The following is a 23,151-nucleotide window of genomic DNA, read 5'->3' as shown; positions in this document are numbered from 1 at the left end:
ATAGAGACAGGATTTCACCATGGTCTCGATCCAAAATTTATGTTTTAATCTACAAAATTGCATGAAGGCTAACTCAAGAGACTTCCCATCATTCTAAAATCCCTCAAGCTGAAGAAATTTAGGACACTTTCTTATAAATATTACCCTTTGAAAGCACTAACAATTCCATTTGTTCCACATATTATGATCTTAACTTACATAGGGCTGATCTCAATTATTGATGATATCAGACATGATAGGAAGAACAAACCTGAGAGAAACATTACAATATAATAGCAAACTTGCTCAATTCTTTGTCAGCACTCTCTGCCAAAAAAACTTTCTAAACCTTCCTCCTCTTTATTTTAGCAATGAATTGTGGAAAATGTACAATTTTATCTTGACATGAAAATATTTCAATGTGCAGTGATCTCCCCTGATGGGCTTCAGTATTTTCTGCATAACTGTTACAGGAATTCTTATATGATTCTCTTCCATTCTGTTGTAAAGGCCAGAAAAAAGCAGCCAACTGTGAGGGAAAGAGCTTATCGCCAGACTCATAATGTCTGAAGACTTTCCGAGTGCTTGATTTCTCCCTCCTTCTGTTTGTCTCCATTTTCTTCTTACAGCTCATAAAATGTAGAGGTTTGCTGTTGTGAACAGTTGTTAGTAGGATTTGTTTTTCCTCCAGATTAAAGTCTTGTCTCACCTTAGTCTGTTTCTCTATGCAGTATTTGACTTTCTCAGTGTCTGCCTGATTACATCAATGAGCTCTTCTTTTAGCTTTGTTCATTCCTTTTTCATTTCATCTAAGATGTCCTGCTTCAGCCTGTGGTAGTCAAGTCCTTCTGTCTGGACTCCATTGCCACTGGGCTGTAATAAGGCTGTGGATTTGGGTCTGGAGATAACATGTGATTTGCTGCCATTCATTGTATTTGTTCTTTCCCAAGGTTTCCTTGTTGGTTCAGGTGTACTTGTTGAAGAGGCCTTAGAAGTTACAAACTTTGCTGGGCGCGGTGGCTCAGGCTTGTAATCCCAGCACTTTGGGAGGCCGAGGCGGGCGGATCACGAGGTCAGGAGATCGAGACCATGATGAAACCCGTCTCTACTAAAAATACAAAAAATTAGCCGGGCGTGGTGGCGGGCGCCTGTAGTCCCAGCTACTCGGAGAGGCTGAGGCAGGAGAATGGCGTGAACCCGGGAGGCGGAGCTTGCAGTGAGCCGAGACTGCGCCACTGCACTCCAGCCTGGGCGACAGAGCGAGACTCCGTCTCAAAAAAAAAAAAAAAAAAAAAAAAGAAGTTACAAACTTTGAACCTTCACCTTTGTCCTCTTTTTCTTCTGTTTCTATTGTTGATCCTTTTCAGCAATTCTTCTCCTCCTGGCAGCAGGGCACTCATTTATTTCACTAAACCACTACCACCTAAAGGAAGGGGTCCATTTCCACGGCCTGTGTCTGTTTTAGATGAGGCCGAGTTCACACCAATAGCACTCCCCCTGCTTGGGAAAGAGGCATCCTCCATCCGTGACGCTTTTCTAAGTTTTGCTCCTGCAATTGCAGCTGCAGGTCCAGTTAAAGGGCGATTGTCTTCTGACATGGGTCCCCAAAAGAATCCAGATGCAGGGAGGGGCGGGGCAGGAGGAGGTGGAGGAGGAGGTGGTACTTGATTAGGGAGAGGAGGGGGAGGAGGGGGTGGTGGAGGCCCAGTGGATGGGAGTGGAGGAGGCGGAGGGGGTCCTAGAAGAGGTGGGAGTGCTACTGAAGCCTGGGCAGGCCTTGGTGGCACTGGTGGAGGAGACAATGCCCTGATGGGCTGGAGTCTCGGCCGGCTGAGAGGCTGCCTGCAAGCCTGGCTCAGATGCAGAAGAGTCTCCCAGCACAGAGTTTAGAGGCGTCTCAACAGAGGCAGGAGCAGCAGCATTTGATATTCTGAGCTCTCTCTCCCATTCCAGCTGTGCCCTTTCTAACTGTTCTTGTCGCTCCCTCTCTTGCCTCTCCCGTTTCAGTCTCTCCAGCCTCTCTCTTTCTTGTCTTTCTTGCCTCTCCAGATTCAGGAGTTTGCTGTTTCTGTTCTTGTCTCTCTCTCTGTCTCTCCAGCTGTTCTTGTTCCAGTCGCTCCCTCTCTAGCCTTTCCCTTTCTAACCCCTCTCTCTCCAACCTTCCTCTTTCCATTCCTTCTCACCAGCCTTTCCCGCTCCAGCTCCTTATGAATATTTTAAAGGTAGACACAAGGCATTCAAGGCTTAGAAAGAGGATATACAAGTGCTAAATATCTGTTAAGACTTAATATGTGCTTATTGATTGTAGGTTAAGCTGATATTCCCCATTTTCATATGTCCTTATAGAACGTGGAAAAAAGAAACATGGAACTGGACCCCATTTTTAAAAATAGATCACCGCTTGGCCAGGCACGGTGGTTCATGCCTGTAATCCCAGCAATTTGGGGAGGCTGAGGCAGGTGGATCACCTGAGGTCAGGAGTTCGAGACCAGCCTGACCAAGACGGTGAAACTCTGTCTGTACTAAAAATACAAAAATTAGCCAGGCATGGTGGCAGGCACCTGTAATACCAGCTACATGGGAGGCTGAGGCCGGAGAATGGCTTGAACCTGGGAGGCGGAGGTTGCAGTAAGCTGAGATCACACCATCGCACTCCAGCCTGGGAGACAAGAGTGAGACTTTGTCTCAAAAAAATAAAATAAAATAAAATAAAATAAATCATCACTTAAAATGCACACAACTTCAGGCATGCATATGTATACACACACCAGTTTACACTGATGTATTTACCCACATATCCTCCCCCACTCCGGATCAAGGAATAACAACAGAGTTTTGACTCAGGTCAAAAAATGAGAAGGAAATGAGTTCCAACCCTTTAATGTTTAAGTGACCGCAGCTATGCATGAATGAGAAGAGTGAATTCAACTTGCCAAGTAGGTCAGCAGACAGTACTCCGGAAGGTCAGAACAGTCTGGTCATGGATCATCTTTTCCAGCCCTGGTCCAGTGACTTCCATTTTAGTTCATGAACATTACCCATTATACTAAGCCCGATCTATCTAAGATGAAATAGCCCTATGCTGCCAGAAATAAGATCGGCAGAGAAGGGCAGAAAAACTGCTCTATCAGGACTGGAATTCTTTGGGATCTAACTTACTTAGACCAAACTACAGCCTCACGAAATATTAATAATATAGTCATAGGAGGAAAATAATCATAGCAGAGATGAGAAATATTGCCAACTTCAACATAGCTTTTGAAAATGAAATAAAAAAATTAAATATGACAAGATATTAAAAAGGCAAATACTAAAGTCAATACTACTAATTAGTAATATCTTCTAGGCATCTCTAAGCTTATGTTTTTGACTGTCAGGGTCTTTGGGGATTCACAATACTGCTGATAATTGGACCAAAATACTGTATTTTAATGAAATCTAAGTAACTATTTGAATGTATCTTTGTCTTTTATAATTTGGAATTTTTATCTATTATACTTAATCTTGTAGGGTAGAGTCTTCTATATCATTATGCATTACTACATTTTATAGGAAATTGATGTCATCTCAGCACAATCTCCCTTCAAAAAATATTTTTTGTTGCATGAATTAGTTAGAAGGATGAGTTCGTATAAAAGTTTGATAAGGACACCTGAAAATATGGGAACATTGATTTGATTAAATGTAGAAAAGGGAAGAGTGCATTTCAAATCTCCCATTAGCAGGATTATTTATCAAGTTGAACCATTTAAAATTTATATAAGAAAAATATGGTCTAATATTCTCAGTTTTATATAATTTAATCTATCTAAATAGGCATGTAATGTACTTTTATGGAAAAATATCTGTGAAAGTGCTTAATAAATTAGGCTGGCAAGCAAAGTGTATAAGCAAAGAGCTAGAAGTAACTGCTTCACATTTGATACTAAATAATTAAATATTTCTTTTTGGAGACTGATTACATCAATTGTAAAATAATGCTGTTTACTTTCAACATAGACAGCTAATTCAGATCACTTTTAACCATTAAATACACTTCAGAGTTTAGTCCAAATATAGGACTGGTAATCATCAGAAAATCAAACCAACCTAATCAACAGTGTGCTTGTTACTTAAAAGCTCTGTGTCAGATTTTATTGGATAGAAAAGTTTTACCGCCCATATGCAAACAAACACCTTCCCTCGGAGTTCTTCAACAGACTCTGTAGTATTGCAAATACATCAGAGTGAACTTATAGTTATATGCACTCCAGGTAATAAAACAAAGCTTTAAACTCAAATAACTGCCTTATTTTTGTGAATTGTTGGTGCTGTTTTTGGAACAATACTTTAAAGGAATATAAATATTTGCTGCTTATCTTTAAACGACTCCATTGAAAAAGCTGTCATTTACATGTATATTAACCAGGTCAGTGCACACCGGTGTACAGTGATCTACTTTTATTCGAATGGGTGCAATCAAATGTAACAGTGAAATAAGGAGGCACTTGTAAGCAGTTCCTCATATTCCTCTAGTACCTTGGTTAGTGATGAAAACATTTAGTGGCATTTAGAAAAGGACTGCTAAAGGAAACATCAATATACTAATTAATTATGAAATGGATTTTCAGTGATTACATAGTCCCTCTTATGTACACAACATATCACCATTTAGCAAACACTTTCAAATATATTCAATATAACTGATATTCAGAAGATGTATGCTATACTGGGATGTGAATGAAATTTAGAATCGGAAGACAAAAATTTGAGTGCTGTCTTTGTCATTTTTTCTGTTTAGATGAACTTGAACAAGGAAATAGTCTGAGTCTTCATTTTCTGTATCCATAAATGAGGTAGGTGAAAATCTGTCATAAGCATTGCTGCAAGAATTAAGTGAGGAACTGCATGTACAAAGTGATGTATAAAAACAATTCAAATGTTAGAAGTTTCAATTAGAGATGAACAAGCTTCAACTTTGAAAATTAAGTTATTTGACCAAAGCGCACAGCTACAGACCTAGTTTTCCAGATGCAGGTTGCAATATTATCATTATTTATCATTTTTATCATGCTTATGAATGCCTTATGACTCATAGTATTTTATATGTTTAAATCCATTATCCTTTAGTGAGAACATTTTATTATAAACATCATATTTTAACATTTCACTGAAAGCCTTAACTTCCCCTATATTAATATTCATTACAGACCTCTGTGAGTGTTTTGTATTCATGAAAGGAACAAGGGCCAGATACCCAAGTTTTCCTTCTCTGGCTACAGAACGCAAGAAAACGTGAATGCTCAGATCCAGGAATTAGTTTTCAAGAAAAGTTCCTTTTCAAGCCTTATCATCAGTTCATAGATGAATCCTTTTTCATCTGAGCCAACTTATGTCACTTCTTATTTTTAAACTTATTTTCCTAGCTTTGTGCAAGCATTTGTAACTGGTCCTCACTATCTTCGGATATTTGTTAATACCTACTCTATGTTGAAGTCTATGCTAAATACAGTGAAGAATACCAGGAGAGATTAAAATTTAAAATAACAGCTTGGCCTCTGCAGACTTGATGAGAATAGTCAGTAGTTATTCTTCGGTAGCTCAGTAAACAGCAAGACGTGCCTCTGATCCTTCAGAAGACTAAATCTAAACACATTAAACTACATCCTCTTTTAAACTAGCTTTTCTTTAAATGATAGTCTTTAAAAAAACTTTAATTTTACATTCAGGGGTACGTGTACAGGTTTGTTACCTAGGTAGACGTGTGTTGTAGGGATTTGTGGTGTGAATTATTTCATCACCCAGATAATAAGCCTAGTACCCATTAGTTATTTTTCCTGATCCTCTCCTAAGCTAGTTTTATTTAGAAATATGTGGATGTTATACTCTTACATAAATGTATTAATAATGCCGTATGGCAGTTTTAGTTTTTAGACTTACTTTTTTTATAGATTGCAACTAGACATGACCTTTTCCTCTGAAATTCCTTATATGTTTTTTTTAATGCCACTCAAATTATATGAGATTCTCATGTTTTTCTCTCTCACAAAACCTGGAACATTTTCTTAACAGCAATTCCTACATTATATAGTTATCAATTTGTTTAATGTCTATTACTTTCACTAGAGTGTGAGTTCCTTGAGAGCAGGGAAATTCTTGATATTATTCATCTTTCTCCCTCGGTCTTAGGATAGTGATTAGAAAGAGTACTGTTCAACAACTATGTCTTAAAAGACTGTGGAACATCTAAAATGTTCGCGTCAATGGTCTTTCTTTCCATTAACATTCCTTGCATCATTCTGTCAGAGAAGACTTCAAGGAAAATCGGATATTTTAGAAGCAAACAAAAACCTCACCTTGCGCTCATAGAAAAGTTTGATATAGAACAGATAAATTGGTTTAAAATACCAGGTTTTCACGGAAATCATAAAGGAAAAGTTAAAGTGTTTGAAATTAAACAAAGTCCACCTTTCCTTGCACATTACTTTTAATTGCAAAAATCACAGTTACTTTTGCACCAACCCGATTCTATGTAGCAGTCTTCCCAGTGCGATTTCAGCCCAAGTTGAGCTGTAACTAAACCTACTCACACATATGGCAGGCTGCTTTCTCTTTTGGTGTTGCTGGCAGAGACTTCGAAGGTTTTAGAGACTTGTGCCATCAAGAGGACATTTGTGATTCTTTTTGTGAGGGTAAATTCTGATGGGGAAAGGTAAGAATGACATTTCAAAGCATGGTAGTACAATAGGAATGGTCAAGGATTTTTTAGTAGAAGTCACTCTGGTTTTCAATGTAGGAAATATAAATATGGAAGTCTAGTGGCCTAGAGGATTACTCTCTCCTGTAAGGGATTCTGCATTTTTTTTTCCTTCTGAGTTGAGCTTCTCTGGATCTCTTTGGAATGTGCTGTTCATTTAAGCATGGATGCACTCGGCAGCAGTTTGTGGCCTGCTGGGCTGTTTTACTTCCCCAGCCAGGTTGTGCTTGCCAGCTTTTGTTGAGAAATAACAGGGGGTCATACACAATGTCAAGAAAATGTTGGCATGGTTAGAGAAACAAGTATTGTATTAGTTGCAATGGATTTAGACCTACTGATGGTAGGATTAATGAAATCCGTGTCTGGCACTCTCTGCAGCTTGAAGGAGCTTACAATGAGCATAGCCTGGACACTAGAGAGGCTCAGCAAGCTGTCTGGTACCTGGCCTTCTTGACCAAGAAGGATGTGTCCAAAGCATGTGGTAACTAAGTGAAGGTCTCCTAAGACACACCTAAGACCATAAGGTGGTACAGACAGAGCTGATGAAGAAACAAGGAAAAGAGAAGGAAGGAAGGAAGGAAGGAAGGAAGGAAGGAAGGAAGGAAGGAAGGAAGGAAGGAAGGGAGGGAGGGAGGGAGGGAGGGAGGGAGGGAGGGGAAAGAGGAAAGAGGAGAGGAGAGGAAAGGAAAGGAAAGTGGAAAAAAGAAAAGGAAGGAAGAGAAGCAGACAAAACTATATAAAATATCTCTTTAGCAGTTACAAATTGAACTAAAATAGTAATAGCAACTCTTGATTGACTGTTCTACCACAGGTGAGTCGCGCGTCCAAAAGCTTACCGTATATTAATGAATGTAATTGCACAGTCACACAATGAAGTCGTCACTACTATACTGCCCTTTTACAGATGAGAAAGTAGGTCCCAGACAGACAAGTGAATTGCCCAAGAGTTCACAGTTAGGAAAGGGTGGATGCAATATTTGAATTGAGAAAATCTGACCGCGGGATCTGCACTCTAACTTCTCCCCACAGACTGAATCACCCAGACTCTTCTAGTAACCCGCAAACATGACTTGATGGAAAAGGAAAGTGAACATGCGGAAAAGAAGCTTGGAAATACAGAATGGCAGAGCTGTTGTAGTAGACTTCAGGAAGCAACTAAGTTTAGAATGCTGGGACTGAAAGTATTTTTACACCCTATGCTTGCTTTGATGTGGAAAATAGATTTTTCCCCTCATCATTGTAATGCCGTATTGGATTCATATTTGATTCACTTTCTAATGTTTACTTTTAATGTTGCCTACTGCTCCAAGCCTCTTTTTCTGCTTTGTTTTGTTTTGTCTTGTCTGTTTGTTTTTGACAGGGTCTTGCTCTGTCACAAAAGCTGGAGTGCAGTGGCTCAATCACAGTTCACTACAGCCTCATCCTCTCTGGCTCAAGGGATTTCCTGAGTAGTTGCAGCTGCAGGCATGTGCCACCGCACTCTGCTGTATATATTTTTTCATTTTTTGTAGAGACAGAGTCTCGCTATGTTATCCAGACTGATCTTGAATACCTGGGCACAGCAATCCTTCTGCCTCGGCCTCCCAAAATGCTAGAATAACAGGCATGAACCACCACATTTGGCCCTCTTTTTTTGTTACTACTAATATGAAACATCTATAAGGATTATATACTTCTAAGTCTATTTGCTTTACCAAGCTTATTGAATATGTCAAACACCTATATGGAGTTCATAGATTAAAAATATTTTCTGTACATGAATAATAGGGAAATATATAATGACATGATGGCATCTGAAGTTCAACCGGTACATTTATCATCACAGAAATCATCCATTTGATTTCTTGCTTATTTTATATATATTCAAGTAGCACATATGACCCCACAGTATGTGGGTGGCATCCTATATGCTAAACCTTGATATAGTAACAACACAGCCTGAATTTGAAATCAATTACAGTAGAAAAGGATTATATGAGAATATATCTCTGTCTGGTCAGATTCCCTCTTTAAAAAAGGGAAGACCATCATGACACAGAAAGGATGTGGGGATGAGAGAATACAGGTCTCCTAAATCCTAGGTGAGTGTCTTTTTATTCCACATGCACAGAAACTTAAGACATAACTTGTTATCACAAAACCATAAAGAAAAGGGGAGAGCAACATGGAAAAAGGCAACAAAGGAGAAGTATAGTTTTTCTTTTTCTGTTCAAAAGGCAGTGTTGAATTTGGTTTCCTAATATTTTCTTGAGGAGTCTTGCTCCTCTAATTAGGTATACTGGCTACTATTTAATAGTTTTCTTTTTTTGTCACATCCTTTACTGATTCTCGTATCAGGATAACGCTAGCCTTGTAAAATGAGTTCAGAAGTTTCCTCTGCACTTCCATTTTTTTGGAAGAGTTTGAGAAGGATTGGTATTCATTATTCATTATTCTTTAAGTTGGTGGGGGTGGGAATTCAGAAGTGAAGCCATCAGGTACTGGGCTTTTCTTTGATTGAAGACTATTGATTACTGATTCAATCTCCTTACTTGTTATTGGTCTGTTCAGATTGCCTACCTCTTTGTGATTTTATCTTGGCAGGTTGCATTTATCTGGGGATTTATGCATTTCTTTTATGTTATTCAATTTGTTAGCATATAATTATTTATAATACAGTTGACCCTCAAACAACATGGGTTTGAACTGTGGGGATCCACTTATACATGGATCTTTAAAAAATAAATATTACACCAAGTGTGCCTGCCTTTCATTCCACCTCATCCATCTCTTCTGCCTCTGCCACTCCTGAGACAGGAAGATTAACCTCTTTTCTGCCTTCTCCTCCTCAGCCCACTCAACATGGAGACAAGAGGAAAATACCTTCATGATGACACACTTCCTCTTAATGAATAGTAAATATATTTTACCCTCCTTATGATTTTTTTAATAATATTTTCTTTTCTATAGCTTACTTTATTGTAAGAAAACAATATATAATACATATAGCATATACAATACAGGCTGATCAACTGTTTACACTATTGGTAAGGTGTCTAATCAATGGTAGGCTATAGGCTATCAGTAGTTAAGTTTTTGGGATGCCAAAAGTTAAATATAGATTTTTGACTGTGCAGTGGATTGGTGCCCCCTATTCCCTATGTTTTTCAATAGGCAGTTGTAGACCTTTATGATCCTTTATAGTTCCTTCTATTTTTTTTAAGAGATGAAGTTTCACTGTGGTGCTCAAGCTAGAGTGCAGTGGCTACTCACAGGCTATTAGTGGACCCACTACAATGCTAGACCTGCCATAGCATTTCCAGGATTGCCCCTTCACCAACTCAACTTAGCAACCCTGGGGTTCAGGTTCAGATCATAATTAGACCAACTGTAGTGGCAGCAGGCTTCAGTCTTGCCCCAGAACCAGGGAAGCTCTGGAGGATCTAGGAATATAGACTCCAGGCCTACCCTAGCAGACCAAATCAATACGTTCACCCAAGTGTAACCAGGCTTCAGGCTCACCTACTTGCTGACCCAGGCTCCAGGCCAGCCAACCCAAAGACTCCAGCAGGAATTCTGCTTAGTACCATAGCAGATGGCCTGTCCAGAATCTCTGGGCTGGCTATCTCTGGACCTAATATTAATCAGCATGAAAGTTTTATCCTGTTGCATTTCTGACCTGGGTTGGCTCAACCATCCTTAAGCAACCTGGTGGTCCTCTGCTTTGTGAAATCACCATATTGATGCTAAACTTAGTGTGGACACCCAACCAGCATAGCATAATACAGCCCAGAACTCCTGGGCTCAAATGATCAACTCTGTTTAAATTAAGATATGCATACTATTCTTACAGACATAATGCTGTTGCACACTTAATAGACTGCAGTATAGTGTAAAAATACCATTATATGCACTGAAAAACAAAAAAAACAGTGTGACTCACTTTATTACAATATTTGCTTTTATTGTGGTGGTCTGAAACTGAACCCACAATATTTTGTGGGTATAGCTGTAGTGTCCTTTTCTTTCAGCTTCAATAACTCCCCTCAGCATTTCTTATAAAAAGGCCTACTGGTGATACTCTCTACATCTTTGTCTTGGAAATCTTTTTCTCTCTTTTATTGCTGAAGAACAGTTTTTCCAAGTGCAGTATTATTTGTTGGGAGTTTTTTCCTTCAGAATTTTGAGTGTCATCTCCCTTTCGCCTAGCTTGTAAGATTTCTGCTGGGAATTCAGCTGTTAGTCATATTGGAATTCCCTTATATGTTATTTGCTTCGTTCTCTTGCTGCTTTCAGAATACTCTTTGTCTGACTTTTGATAGTTTGACTATAATAGGTCTTGGGGTGGTTTTGTTTAAACTAAATCTCACTTTGATTTATTTATGACTTTTATTTATTTTTATTGACTCATTGTATTGCCTAGGAGTCCTAGAAAAAAGTTAAATAGAGGTTTTGACATCTTCTATTTAAAAGACATCCTTTTCTTTTACTTGAATTTAGTGGGGAAAATTTCTACATTTCACCGTTACATATGATGCATGCACAATGTGAGTTTCATTTTGTTATGATGCTATTTATTAGATTGAGGAAACTGCTTTCTATTTCTTATTTCTTGGTCATTTCTGCCATGAAAAGATGTGAATTTTGTTGAAATATTTTTCTGCACATCATGAGATAATTATGTTATTTTCTACTGCTAATTAAGATGTGTTATATTGGCTAATTTTTAATGTTAAGTCAAACTTGTATTGCTGGGATAAAATCTACTTGATCATTGTGTATTGTCTCTTTCAGATATTGTTGAATTTGACTTGCTAATAATTTGTTGATGAATTTTATGTCTATGTTCATGAGGAAGATTGGTCTAATTTTTTTCTTGTATTGTACTTACTAGAGTTTCGCATCTAGATTATTCCAACTTCCTAAAGCAAGTCTAGACTTGTTCCCTCTTTCTTATCTTCTGAATAAGTTATGTAAGACTAGTTTAATTCTTCCTAAATATTTTGTATAGCAACCAGTAAGGCTAAACTTAAAATGTATTAACAGAATTTTTAAAAACTATGCATCTAATTTATTTAATAAATACAGAAATATTCAGATTTGATGCTTTTATTGGTCAATATGCTAGGAAGAATTCTGAGAGAGCCTTCAAGATTCCTTCCTTCTAATGTGCATGCCTGGTATATTCTCCTTGAATGTGGGATGAACTTGTAAAGTGTTATGAGTAGTCAAATTAAAAAAAATTTATTCATTTATTTATTTTAGTAATAAATAAATGGATAAATATGTTGGCCAGACGGTCTTGAATTCCTGACCTCAACTGATCCACCAGCCTCGGCTTCCCAAAGTGCTGGGATTATAGGCGTGAGCTACCTTTTTCTTTTTCTTTTTCTTTTCTACTCATAACACCTTATTATGCCCATTCCACCTTCAAAGAGGATATACCAGGACTTGTAAAATCCCATATGATGGCATTTTATCATATGATTATGTAATTAAGCAGATGAGTGTGAGTTCATCAAAAGTAGGATTCTTGCAGATAGACCCGGCCTAATCAGGGAGCCCTTAAAACAGGGATGCTGCCTCTTGTTGAAAAGAGAGATTCTCCTGTTGATTTAAAACATGAAAATTTTCATGTTGTAGAGATTCAGGGAGTACTGAATGACCTAAAGGACCTAATATCCTCAATTCTACCAGAACTGGAAGAATTGGAAGAGGACTCTGAGCATCAGATAAGAACACCAGCTATATAACACCTTGGTTTCAGCCTTGTGAGACCATGAGCAGAGAACCTAGCTGAGGTATGCCTGGACTGGTGATCTACAGACATGTTAGACAATCTCATTCTAAGCCTCTGCGCTTGTGGATATTTTTTAATGCAGAATTAGAAAACTAATAATGTCAGATTGGGTAAATTGTGTTTTTCAGAAAATTTGTTCATTGTTTCCAAGTTGTAAAATTTATACATATAAACATGTTCATAATATTTTTATATTTTCAATGTCTGTAAGATCTGTAGTTATGTCTTATTTTCATTTCTTTATTAGTAGTAAATATTTTTTCTTTTTTCCCCTTGAGCAGTCTCTCTAGATATTTATCAATATTATTAATATTTTCAAAAAATCCGCCTTTTTCTTTATTGATTGGTGTTCTTTTACTCTTTTTAATTTTTTTAAATTATTTTATTTTGTTACCAGCAGGATCAAGCAGGTAAGTTTACTCTTGTTTTTATATAACCATGTTGCAACCTTATTTTATGGCCTTAATACTTTTTACTTTCTAATGTAAGTATTTAATGCTATAAATTTTCCTTTGACATTATTTATGTGCACCTCATAAATATCGATGTGTTAAATTTTTATCATGGTTTGGTTTAAATTATTATTTCATTTATTTGTGTGTGTTTTTAATGTTGGTAGTGGTGAGTTGTTTTGTTGTTAAATTTCTAAGTATTGGGTACTTTTATAGATATTTTGTTATTATTACTTCATAACTTAGTTCTGTTGTGATCAAAGAACATATTCTATATGATTTCAATCTTTTCAAATTTAGTAAGATTTGTTTTATGACCCAGTTTATCATCAATGTTGATAGATGCTTCTTGTGCACTTTAAATAAATATATAAAAATCTCAGCTTCTGCTAGGGAAGTAAAAAGCTTAAAAGGGTATTACTCCTACACTGACAAGAATAGCAAAAAGTGGCCAATTTTCAAATTCCCAACTTTGTTTAAACGCATCAGACAGTTCATGTGTTAGGACAAACAGCTAACCAAAAATATAAGAAAAGTTAAGCAGCAACAGAGATCACCTGAGGCAGAATCTTCCTGGCCATAGTGAGAAAAATTTGGCTAAATTTGTTAACATAAATTTGCTAAAGGCTGAGTGTGAGGTAGCAAAACATAAAAAATCAAACCTGTGAAGAAATTTAATACTCACTCACAGGCTCTTTTCCACAGACCTCAGTGGGTGCTTAGCAAGAAAGATTGGAGCAGGGCAAGGAATATGAGAAATCATTCCATATGATGAAGATATGGGGAAGGGTGGATGCAGATATGGGGAAGGGTAATTACAGCTGTTGCAGGGAAAGCACAAAGCCCACCTAGATTCTTCTCCTCTAACTCTCCTATGGAACAAAATACTTATACCCCTGTTAGAAAGATAATATATTCTGTTAAGCTTAAGACATTGGTGGAAACTTATTGCAGCTGGATAAGGGCACAAGAAAAAAATCTATTTCTCATTGAGAGAAGGTCATAAATACTTAGTGAGGTCAAACCTATGATTTATAATGCACTTACAACCACTGAGAAGATAGCACCTCTAATAAGACCCAGAAACACAGTGCCTAAGACTAAGGGAAATTAAAAACAGAGAATATTTTCAAACCTCCTCTAAACCAGGCTAGTAAGAGTTGGATAACAAGTAACTGCTGTCTACTATTGGGAGAGGGAAAGAGCATGAATGAAGGCATTCTCTGAAGTACAGTAACCACCCCCCCCCCCCAAAAAAACAGACAAAGCTCAGAGTAGAATAGATATTAAGAAAACCCTCTGGAAAACTCATCTCCATTCTAAATGAAAAGTAACACTGGAGGAATTTAAAGCCTGTATTGCAGTAAGAGTAGCCATAGCAACTGAAGAACCCAAAAGCAAATCTACTTCTCACCAGGTTGAGTAATCAAAAGCTGAAAAGGTGGAGAACCATGCCCATTTCCAGGCATGAAAACAACTTAATTCAGTCTCTACTGCTCTCCAAAAATGTCTAGCCTAAAAACAAAAATAAGAGGTGTACAAATAAACAAGAAAGAACAACACACTGTTACAAAGCAAATCAATCAACAAACCAAACTCAAATAGTACACAGATGTTGGAACTATCAGACAGAAAAAATAACATGATTATTCTACTGAAGACTGTAATAGAAAGGTTTGCACTATGCACAATCAGATGTGTAATTTCAGCAGATAGATGAAAACAAAAGAAAGAATAAAATGTAAATGCTGTAAGTAAAACACACAGTAACAGATATAATGGATTTATTCAATGGACTTATCAGTAAACTTAACATGGTCAAAAAAAGAATCAATGAACTTTAAGGTATGTTAACAGAAATTACACAAGCTGAAAAGCAAAGAGAGAAAATAAAACCTTTTGTTTTTGTTTGCTTGCTTAAATAAAGAACATGATGGAGCCTCTCAGAATTTGTGGGAACCATCTAAAGGTTTACCATATACGTAATTGAGCTGAGCACGGTGGCTCATGCCTATAATCTCAGCACTTTGAGACGCCTATGTGGGAGGATTGTTTGAGGACAGGAGCTCGACCCCCCTCTACAAAAATTGTTTTTAAAAATTAAATAGATGTGTTGGTGTGCACCTGTATTCCTAGCTACTTGGAAGAATGAGGCAGGAGGATTGCTTGAGCCCAAGAGTGCAAGTTTACAGTAAGCTATATTTGCACTATTTCACTCCAGACTAGGTGACAGACCAAGACCCTGTCTCAAAAACAAAACAAAACAAAATCCAACAACAACAACAACAACAAACTATATATGTAATTGAGCTGCAAGAATAGCAGAACCACCACACAAACTCATATAACCTAAAACAGTCCAGACACAAAATTCTGAAAGCCAAAGGGAAAAAGGACTTTTTTAAGACAACTAAAGAATGAAAGACACATTATATAGAGAGAAACAAAGACAAGAATTACAGTAGATGTACCATTAGAAGCTGTGCAAATCAGAAGACAATAGAGTGTCATCTTAATAGCACTGAAAGAAAATCATTATCAACCAAGAATTCTATACTTCAAGCAAATTTCTTTTAAAATGGATAAAGACTTATTCAGTGAAACCAAAACTGAGAGAATTGATTGTCAAGATTCCTGGCATGCTGTCAAGAAATGCTAAAGAAAATTCTTCAGACAGAAGAAATATAGAATCAGAAAACTGGATATTCACATAGACACAAAAACAAAGAGTACTAGAAATAAAACAAATAAAATGATATGCATAATGTATTTTTCCTTATTTTCATAGCTCTAAATGATAACTAAGTTCCTTCTGCAGGTTCTAGGGGGATATCCATTTCCTTGTGTTTTCCTATTTCTTGAGGCACCCACATTTCTTGGCTCATGTCTCCCTTCTCCCTTCAAAGGCAGAAATAGCAGGTTAAGTCCTTAACCTACACCACTTCAATCTTGCTTTTATTGTCACTCCTTTTCTGACACTAAATCTTCTGTCTCCCTCTTTCACTTTTAAGAACATTTGTGGTTATATTTGAGCCCACTCAGATAATACAGGATAATATCCCTACTTTAAGTTCCGATGATTGACAACATTAATAACTCTTTGCCACGCAACATAACACATTCACAGGTTCAAGGTACTAGAATGTGTACACATCTTTGAAGGCTATCTGTCTACACCACACAAGTATTGACTTTAAAATAACTAGAGTAACTGTAAAATAAATGTGTGTTTTACTATTATTTGATGAAGCTCCATATACATTTCAGCAGGATTAAGTTGATTAAAATTGTTGCTCTATTAATTCTAGACTTATTCTATCAATTACTAAAAATGATGTTCAAATCTTCAATTATGATGATAGACTATTTTTCTCTTCAGTTTTGCCAGTTTCGTCTTCTTGATGAGTTGATTCTTTCATCACTATGAAATATCTTTCCTTAATTTTGGCAATACTTCTTGTTCTAAAATTTATTTTGGTTGATATTAACATGGAAATGCCACCTTTTAAAATATTTGAATATGTATGGTATATTATCTCTCATACTTTTCCTTTTAACCTGCCTCTGCATTTGTATTTAAAAGGTAATTTCTCTAAGCAGCATATCATTGTCCTTGATTCCATATTCAGTTTAACAATCTTTGCCTCTCACACAGAATATTCAAACCACAGCATATTTTTTAAGTCTACCATCTTAACCATCTTGGATTTTAAAAAAGTATTTCACCTGTTTTCTGAATATGTCTGATCCTGATGTCCAGTCTTCTTTATGGTGAATCATGACTTGTTTTGGTATAGATTTCTAAATTTTAACTGATCACTGCTACCCTCAAATAATGTCATACTATTTCATAAACACTTTAAAAACCCTACAGTAATATAATTTCATTGCCCCTCATATTTTTTGTGCTGTTGTTAACATGTATTTCAATTTTATATGTTATAGACTCCTAAATAACTTTTGCATAAACATAGGTATTATAAAAAGTGTGTGAGTGTGTGTTTAGATAGAGTTAAAAGATTTATTTATCTACATATGTATACTTTCTGGTTATTTTCATATATTTCTACAGAACTGGACTTTCATCTGAATGTAATTTTTCTTCAGCTTGAAGAATTTCTTTTTATGTTCCTGTGTTAGTTTTACTGCAGCATATTCTCTCAGGTTTTCTTTTTTTTTTTTTTTTGAGACAAAAGTCTCATACTGTCACCAGGCTAGAGTGCAGTGGCACGATCTCAGCTCACTGCAACCTCCACCTCCTGGATTCAAGCCATTCTCCTGCCTCAGCCTCTTGAGTAGCTGGGACTAGAGGCGTGCACCACCATGCCCAGCTACTTCTTGTATTTTTAGTAGATACGGGGTTTCACCGTGTTGGCCAGGATAGTCTCAATCTCTTGAACTCGTGATCCACCCGCCTCAGCCTCCCAAAGTGCTGGGATTACAGGTGTGAGCCACTGTGCCCAGCCTCTCTCAGGTTTTCTTTGCGTGAAATGCCTCAACTTTATCTATAAAATTATTTTTTCTGTACATAGAGATTGAGTTTGACAGTTCTTTTTTTCTTTCAGCACTTTAAATATTTTTGTCATTGTCTTCTAACCTCCACTGTTTCTAATGAGATTTTGTCATTCTTATTATTGTTCTACTATATAAATGTCTCTTTTCCTCTAGTTTCTTTTAAAATATAGTCATGTGCCATATAACAATGTTTTTGTCAAGAACAAACCACATATAAAATGATGGTTTCATAAGGTTACAATAGAACTGAAAAATTTTTATCACTTATTGACCAACTCATAGCCATTGTAACATGACAGCACAATACTATGCTTCTGTGTTTGTGGTGATGCTAGGGTAATGAAGACAACTCTGCTTCCAGGTATATAGCATACACAATTTTGTACACTACATAACACTTGAAAATGATAATAAGTGACTATGTAGTAGTTTACGTATTTATCATACTACATTTTTTTTTTTTTAACAGAGTCTCGCTCTGTCACCCAGGCTGGAGTGCGGTGGTGTGATCTCAGCTCACTGCAATCTCCACCTCCCAGGTTCAAGTGATTCTCCTACCTCAGCCTCCCAAGTAGCTGGAACTACAGGTGCGTGCCACCATGCCAGGCTAATGTTTTGCATTTTTAGTAGAGATGGGGTTTCACCTTGTTAGCCAGGATAGTCTCGATCTCCTGACCTCGTGATCCACCCACCTCTACCTCCCGAAATGCTGGGATTACAAGCATGAACCACAGCGCCTGGCCCGTACTACACTTCCGTTACTTTAGAGTGTAGTCCTTCTAATTAGAAGATAGATAGATAGATAGATAGATAGATAGATAGATAGATAGACAGACAGACAGACAGACAGACAGACGATAGATAGATAGATAGATAGATAGACGATAGATAGATAGATAGATAGATAGATAGATATAGAGATATAGAGATATAGAGAAATATAGACAGAGTTACCTGTGAGACAGTCTCAGGCAGGTTCTTCAGGTGATATTCCAGAAGAAGGCACTGTTATCATAGATGACAGCTTCATGCATGTTACTGCCTTTAAAGACGGTCCGGTATAACAAGATGTGGAGATAGACAACAGTGGTATAATGATCCTGAGCCTGTGTGGGCCTAGACTAATATATGTGTTAATTTTTTGTTTTGAACAAAAACAAAGTTTTAAAAAAGAAAATTTAAAAGTAGAAACAAAGAGTGAGGATATAAAGAAAGAAAATATTTGTATATAGCTACACAATGTGTTTGTTTTTTAAACTCAGTGTTATTACAAAAGAGTTAAAAAAACTAAAAAGTTTGTAATGTAAAACTCTTGTAGTCAGCTAAGGTTAATTTATTATCGAAGAAAGAAACCATTTTTAATAAATTTAGTGTGGCTTAAGTGTACAGTGTTTATGAATCTACAGTTGTGTGCAGTAATGTCCTATGCTTTCACATTTACTTACTACTGACTCACTGACTCACCCAGAGCACCTTCCAGTTCTTCTACAAGCTCCATTCATGGCAAGTGCCCTATATAGTGTACCATTTTTTAACCTTTTACACTGTATTTTACTGTACCCTTTACAGGTTTAAATATGTTTAGAAACACAAATAATTGCCATTATGTTACAAATGCCTGCAGTATTCAGTTCAGTAACATGCTGTACAGGTTTGCAGTCTAGGAACAATAGGCTATACCATATAGCCTAGGTGTATAGTAGACATACCATCTAGGTTTGTGTAAGTACACTCTACGAGGTCCGCATGACAACAATATCACCTAACAACACATCTCTCAGAATGTATCTCCATGGTGAAGTGATGCATGACTGTATTATTTTAACATTTAGTTTGCAGCAGCTTTCCTAGAAAATTCTTAAGTATAGTTTTTTCTGTTTGTTGCACTCACTGTCTTTGGAGTTTGTCTTTGGAGCTTCCAGGATCTATAAATTGTGTTTTTAAAAATCATATTTGAAAACTTGTATCCATTATTTCTTCAAATGTTGCTTTGTTCAGTGTCCTCTCTTCTGTCCTCACAGCCCTCCATTTATACATATGTTTGACTAATTTATAGTTTCTCAGAAGTGCTTGAGACTTTGTCCACTTTCTTCTATATTTTCTTTCTCTGGGTGCTTTATATTGGATGATTTCTATTGACTCAACAAACAGAAAGTTCACTGATACATTCTTCTGTTATGTTCAATCTGCTTTTAATCACATTCAATAATTTTATTTCTGATACTGTATTTATTAGTTCTAGATTTTCTATTTTCTTAATTGCTTTCAAGTTTCTCCTGAAATGTCCTATTTTCTCACTCATCATATCTGTCCTTTCCTGTAAATTTTTTAATATAGTTATATGATTGTTTCAAAGTTCTTGTCTAATAATTCAAACATTTGGTTGTTAAATGTCTTTTTATTTACTGAATATGTCATAGGTCATATTCTCCTACTTATTCATGTTTTATAATTTTCATTTTATGCTAATATACTGTATAAAAGGAAATACTAAAGTAATACATAAATACATAGTATATATATTATATATAGTATATGTAGTATATATACTATACTACGTATATACTGTAGGTACTACGTACTATTATATATAGCATATATGTAAGATAGTATATATACTATATAATATATAAATATATATAAAATACATATTATACATAATATATATACTACATATATTTTTATATATGTAGTTTTATTTGTTTCTTTTTCTCTAAGAAGTGATCCACTTTCCTCTGTTTTCCTCTATTAGCTAGAGTAAAGGACTGATCAGTTTGTTGCTTCAAGCAGAATTTGAAATGTTTGTAGAGATGTTGTGACTTTAATCTATCTGGCAGGGCTTAGAATGGAATCATTAGGAATCAAAGTAGTTGTCTCTTTTCTTTTTGGCTCAGTCCCCAAATACTTTGGGCCACCAAAATGCTAAAATTTTGATGTTATCAGAATTTTCATTGATTTCAACTTTAATTAGACTCATTTTAACTTTCTTTCAAATTTCTTGGCCGCTTGTTTGGGACTTTCTTTTAAGTAATAACCTACGAATAAATACTGCAAGATTATAAGATTTCAAAAATAAAAAATCTTAGATGTATATCTGAAACGGAAACTACAACACTGCTAGACCCTCAGACTGCAAGACCTGGATGAAATCGAGGGGGCTCCAAGTCTGCAAGATGTGAAAACCCTTCACTCTCATTGAAACAGTAACATAAACAAGAACAATTTTTTTTTCTTAGATTCATTAAAAAACTATGAGGCTAAAATTTTTTACATATAAAAATAAGCACGAAGAGGATGATCATAAGAGACAAAGGTTACTTTCATACCTGAAACAGCTTGGATTAAGCAGTTTGGACAAACAAGAAAGAACTCTCGGACTGGGAAATAACTGGATAATCATTTAACATTTCTAGAGCTAGGTTGATGTCAACAGACTGCAAACACTCCCCTGTATTACTGAGCACCTATCCATTGCGTTGAATAGAACAATTTCTGTTTGATTTGACTCTCCAGCAAAATTCTAAGTAACAGCGAAATAATTGTTTTACATGCCTTATTAAAAAGTCACAATTTTATACTCCATCTTCTAAATCCCACAGATGTGCCTTTGTCCTGCATCAGCTGTTCAACATTTTTTCCCTCACAAACATTTGTCTCATTTACCATTTCCCCAGTGATTCTTTGCCTGAAACCCTGTACTTCTGTAAGCCGGATGTTTACTGATGCACAGCGCCATCTCCTGGCGATAATTAGGAATCAATAGCGGACGTGCACAAAAATTTAGGCTTGTTTCCAAGGGAAGCACAGGTTTAGCCCTTGCCCGGGATACCTTTTCCCTGACTAGATGATATTAGGAAACTATAGCAAAAGCCACCGCGAGAAACCATCCCGTTTATTAGAGATGCACCTGAGTGGCTTTGTATTATAAAGAGGAACGCCGGGGTGACATACTTGCTTTTGGGTGTACTATTAGAGGCATGTAATGGACTATAATATCTGAACTTACAATATGTGGTCAATAGCTACTGAATACAGATGGCACTGTGACATCAGGAAGAACATAAAATATCTCCATATTTGAGATTGTGAAGAAAAATCACCATTTGGAGTGAGAAAATCCGGATTTCAGTTGTGCGACTCATACAAGTGCATTTACTTCTGTAAGTCTCAGTTTCCTTCTTGGTTAAATGTTCGTATCTCTTGCACCTGCCTTGGTGTGCTATTTTGTGAATAAAGTGAGATAATGTGAAAACATCAGTGAAGGGCTAAACACATATAAGTGTCGCTAGTAGTCATGGTTAGCTACTGAAATTAGATGACACTTTTCAGGACAATTCAATCTGAGCTGTGTTGCAGGCAGGAATTACAAGTGTCATGTCTTCTTGAGTTGAGACAAATGGAATTAAAAGACTATTTACAAGTCTCTTTGTGATCCTCAGAAAAAACAATAATCCCTTTTTCCGTGGATAATATTCTCATTCCTCTGATGATTACAGTCAACAAGGGCTGGTCAGTGACTCAGAGAAAGAGCCTGTCCTACCTGAAAGAGGTGTGCTCACCACCAAGTAGTCAAAACATCCATGTGAGTGTTCACAGACAGTCAGTCTCTTCTGCACTCACCCGAAGCTTTTACAGACAGGAAGCACAGGACAGTTTGGGGCAACTCCTTATCCCGTCCTCCAAGCCACAGTTACACGCTTGGTTTTCCTGTCTTCTCATTTAAGGTTAGCTGTTAATATACAGTTTAATGTTTTTAAAAGGGGGTTTTAGGTGAGTTGTGCTCAGAAGGACTCTTGAGAACAGTAAGTGCAATTGGCTTTTTTTATAGGTAAGAAAATTGATGACCAAAATAGAAACAACAAAAATTTACTCATGGTATCACATTGATACTGAACAGGTAGCCCAATATATGAAACTCCCAACGTATGTTTTGCTTGTTTATTTTGTTTTGTTATTACGGTACTGGGAACTGTTGTGGCTTTCTGTTTTCTCTTTGATCTGTGCTCCAAAGAATGATTCTGATTATAGGATGTCAATATCATAAAAATATAGCATTTGATGGTAACAAAGCTACTCTCTGAGTTACAAATAGTAGATCACGAACATGGATTTTCATGTTTGTTCCACCAGGGGTGAAACAGAGAGATGGTTATTTGGATGTCCACGGGAGACAGGTAGACATGAAAGATAAGCCAGTTACATGTAATAGAAAAAGAGTAGTAGGCTAAAAACAGGGTCCAGAGACAGATAAATGCTAGCCACCCACATAAGGGTTTGTTGTCATGAAGATCAAAGAAGGGGATGATCAAGCAGTAATCAGGGCTCTGGGCACAGGTAGAAATTGGAACTCTCGTCGTAGGCAGCAAAGCCAGAGTCATGGTGTTAGTGGTCAAAAATAGCCACCTTCCTCAGTAAATAAAGGACTGGAGATTTCGGCTGCATATCAAAGGTGAGAAGTATTCTCTTACTTTTTCTAGGCTACACCAGAGAGTTTATGGATCCATAAATCTGGTTCTGAACCATAAACAGCTCTTATCACCTCTGACTCCTGACAGTGATGATAGCAGTGGCTGCTAACTCTAACATTACACTTGAATTCTTTGGGGGCAGAGGTGGAATTTTATTTTTTGCAAGCCACTCAAAATCCAGAGAGCATGTGGATTTGTCAGGGAGCAGGTCCAGGGAAGACG

At 36.7% G+C, this 23,151-nt stretch overlaps 1 pseudogene; it reads right to left on the bottom strand.

Moving 5' to 3' along the window:
* Positions 1-702: 702 nt before the first annotated feature.
* LOC116480122 (protein enabled homolog) lies at positions 703-22,839 on the bottom strand (annotated as a pseudogene).
* Between the last annotated feature and the right edge of the window lie 312 nt (positions 22,840-23,151).

This window comes from Hylobates moloch, unplaced genomic scaffold (genome assembly GCF_009828535.3).
Source record: "Hylobates moloch isolate HMO894 unplaced genomic scaffold, HMol_V3 SCAFFOLD_13, whole genome shotgun sequence".
NCBI classification, from domain to species: Eukaryota; Metazoa; Chordata; class Mammalia; order Primates; family Hylobatidae; genus Hylobates; species Hylobates moloch.
The sequence above is the reverse complement of the archived record's forward strand: the minus strand, read 5'-3'. Positions and strand labels throughout refer to the sequence as shown.